This window comes from Propithecus coquereli, unplaced genomic scaffold (genome assembly GCF_000956105.1).
Source record: "Propithecus coquereli isolate 6110/MARCELLA unplaced genomic scaffold, Pcoq_1.0 Scaffold280, whole genome shotgun sequence".
NCBI lineage: Eukaryota > Metazoa > Chordata > Mammalia > Primates > Indriidae > Propithecus > Propithecus coquereli.
The window spans coordinates 1477590-1481352 of record NW_012148397.1 but is presented as its reverse complement, the minus strand read 5'-3'; the positions used below and the strand labels follow the sequence as shown (position 1 = coordinate 1481352).

General features: G+C 50.0%; 1 protein-coding gene across 1 annotated transcript in view; it reads left to right on the top strand.

Annotated features, from left to right (window-relative positions):
* Positions 1-3763, top strand: part of PKD1L2 (polycystic kidney disease 1-like 2) — a 104376-nt gene that overhangs the window by 85383 nt on the left and 15230 nt on the right. The gene's annotated exons all lie outside the window — the stretch shown is intronic.

The following is a 3763-nucleotide window of genomic DNA, read 5'->3' as shown; positions in this document are numbered from 1 at the left end:
TGCATGATGAGAAATTTTCATAGTAAAAACCTCATAAAAATGACATAGTGCCAGCCTTCTAGGCTTGCCATGAGGAATAACAGAGCCAATCTGTACAAAGCAGCTAGCACAAGGACAGGCCCCTAGTAAGCATGGAACAAATATGACTGCTTTTGCATTCAGTAGATAATAGAATTGCCCTTCGAGGTAGGTACAGGTTACAGAGGAGAAAACAGAGGGTCTGAGAGGCCCAGGAGATTGGCCAAGATCAAGCAGCTGGTGGGGGCAGAGTGGGATCTGACCTCAAGCCCGCTGGGACCACACTCACTATGTCCGTCCACCTTCCTTTGCAGTGCCCTGAGGCTGAGCAGGCCCCCTGGCGGCCTGCCCTGGTGGTGTGTCCTGGTGGGTTGGCTCCTGGTGGCGGCCACCAGTGGTGTGGCCGCCTTCTTCACCATGCTCTACGGCCTGCACTATGGGCGGGCCAGCTCCCTCAGGTGGCTCCTCTCCATGGCTGTCTCCTTCGTGGAGAGCGTGTTCGTCACTCAGCCCCTAAAGGTCAGAACCCCACCCCATGTGGCTGCCCTCCTCATGTCTGCTCGCCCTTTCCTTCCGGCTAACAGTCTTGTCCTTGGGCTTTGGACGTTCATTCACTTATTCATTCAACAAACGTATGGAAGCACCACCTCTGTGTAGCCCCTGGGCCAGGAAGTATAATAAGCCAGTTGCTCTAATAACCCAAGCTTAATGTTTTACTGGGATACTGGCATTTCATAGTCACCACCAGCCTTGGGATTCTTACCTCCATTTTATAGGTGAGAAAACTTGAGGTTAAGGAGTTATGGTCATGCTAGGCGCGGTGGCTGATGCTCCCTGCTGAGAGATGGGGGACCTCGGTCAGGCGAGCAGCAGCTGGGGAGGCTTGGGGACTTCAAGGACTCACTGGCCCCTCTGTCTGGGTGGTGGCCCAGTGCAGAGCACAAGGGCCTTAGTGCTCACTCTTCGTAACCGCCGCCCTGGGACCAGGCAGTGAGAGTCACCAGTGTGGGCGTGGGGTGCCCCTGGGTCTTTTTCAGGTGCTGGGATTCGCTGCTTTCTTTGCGCTGGTCTTGAGAAAAGTGGACGAGGAGGAGGAGACTGCAGCCCCCCTGGCAGGACGTCTGTTGGGCCCAGGTACGGTGCCTCACCTGGTGGGTGGGGGTGGAGCCCTGGCCAGCTGGCAGTCCCAAAGAGTCCAGACTTCGGGGTTGGGGGGTCCTGGGCCTGAGGCTGGATGCCTAGACCTTCGCTCCCCATCAGCCTTTCACCCCAAACCAGCCAGAAAAAGTGACTCCGTCACTGTCTCCCGAGCAGCCTTGTCCCTTCCCTCCCCGGCCTTTTTCCCTGACACCCACGCATGACCCTTCAGCCAGAAGTACCTTGGGGCTGAGCTGTTCACATGGGCTGTCCTGTCTTCTCTGTGGAATTCCATGCAAGCAGCTCTCTTCTCCGGGATTCAGGGCCCTGGGCTTTAGAATGAAGACCGAAAAAAGAATCAGTTTGCAGGTGGGCTGCAGAAAGTGGCTGTAAATTAGACTTCTAGGACAAAGGTCTGCAAACTACAGCCAGTGGGCCAAATCTCATCTGCTGCCTGTTTTTGTAAATAAAGTTTTATTGGAACACAGTCCTGCTGTCAGCCCCAGTCAGTCCTCTTCTTCCCAACCTCACTTCTCACTTTCCAACCCGAACTCCCGGGGGTGCAGATGATAAGAGAATTATAAAAACAAACAAGCAAACAAAACAGAATCAATAGTCTGATAATCGAAGACTTTCAGGGAAAATAAAACAGGAAGAAACAAGAAAAGGTCCAGCACATACATCGCTGTGCAGTGAGGTTACCTCCTCCTGGGCCTGTATTCTTCCATTCTAGGAGAGGGTTTAGGATTTGCAGACCCAAGAGGTCCATTAACGTCTTCTCAAGACAAAAGAGTAATGTTTCTCCAAAGAGATGCCAGCCTCCTAAGCAATTAAATATTCATTCAATCATTCCTTTGGCAATTCTTCAGGGCTGGGTGCCAGGCAGTGTGATGGCTTGGGAATGTAATTTACATAAAATTCACCCCATTGTAAGTGCACAATCATTGATTTTAGTAAATTTATAGGTTATGCGACCATTACCTCAATTCAGATTTAGAATAGCTTCATCATCCCAAAAGGTTTGGTCTTGCCCATTTGAAGACATTTCCCTGTTCACAACCCCAGGCCCAGGCAACACAGCATGGACTGGATGGAACAGGTCACTGTCCTTGGGATGAAAAGCCCATTTGGGGATATGCCATTAAGCAAATAAATATACAAGTAGACACAGAAGTGTGAATTATGATGAGCAATGTTGGGGAAGAAGAAGAGAGTGCAGGCCCCTGCTGGGGCTGAACCTAAGCTGTCTCCTGAAAGGAGGGGAAGGGAAGGAGGCATGTGCAAAGGCCCTGGGTTGGGAACTTGTCATTTGACAGCAATTATTGACAGTGTGGCTGGAGCATGGTGAATTGGAGGGGGTAGAATGGTTCAAGGTCAAGGTGAAGGTGAAGAGGTGGGTGGGAAACAGACCACACACGGCAGTGGAGGAGCTGGAGCAATGGTGGGATTTTAGAGGCTTTAAGTAAGAGAGTGGCGTGATCTGTTTTGTGATTTCAGAAAGGTTACTGAGGTTGATCTTAGAGACCAGAGGTTCTGGGTCAAAAGTGGCAACGGAGAGGCCAGTAGAAGAAGCTATTGCAGTGGTCCAGGCAGGACGTGACGAATTCTAGTGTGGAGAGGAGGGTGTGGACAAAAGGGCATGGATCCCAAAGACAGTTGGGTCACCACACACATGTCAGAATGGATGAGGAGAAAAACAGCGGTAACCCCAGTACTGGCAGGGACGCGGAGAAACTGGAGCATTCATATGTTGCTGGCGGGAAGGTAAACGGTACAACCACTCTAAAAAATTGTTGGGTAATTCCTTTCAAAATGACAAATGGACTCACCCTAAGACCCAGACATTGCACTCTTGAGCATTTAACTCAGAGAAATAAAAACTTACTTTCATGCAGGAACTTGTACACGAATGTTCCTAGCAGCTTCCTTTGTAATAGCCAAAAGATATTTGGCAACTTCTAGGAATGTGCCCAAGAAAGATGAAAACACACGTCCACACAAACGCCTTTACGTAAATGTTCATGGTAGCATTGGTCACAATGGACAAAACTAAAACCATCCAAAAAACGTCTGTCCACTGGTGAATGCATAAACCAGATGTAGTATATCTGCCCAACGACACTCCTCAGCAATAAGCAGGAACTAATCACAAAGACACGCAACGACGTGGACAATCTCCGAAGCACTGTGCTGAATGAGAGGGCCAGACACGAGATACTACATGCTGTATGGTTCCACTTGCAGCAAGTCTATAAGGCGCAGGGACAGAAGGCAGCTGTGCGGGCTGGGGGCGGGCGGGAGGGGGAGTGGACGCTGACTTTACCAGGGCACGAGGGAACCCTCTGGGCTGATGAAAATGTCCTAAGACTGGATGGTGGTGATATAACTTTACTAAAATCATTGCACTGTAGACTTCCAATGGATGAGTTTTATGAAAAGGATAACTCGATAAAGTGGATAGGAAAGAAAGATACTTGGAAATAAATACGACAGGACTTTGAGACATTCATCGCCCTAGTCCTTGAATCCGTCAAAGTTGTGGAAGTGTCAGAGAGGGCATGCAGGGGTCAGTAAGATTTGGGGGAGGAGAGGGCGCTTGTGGGTCAGC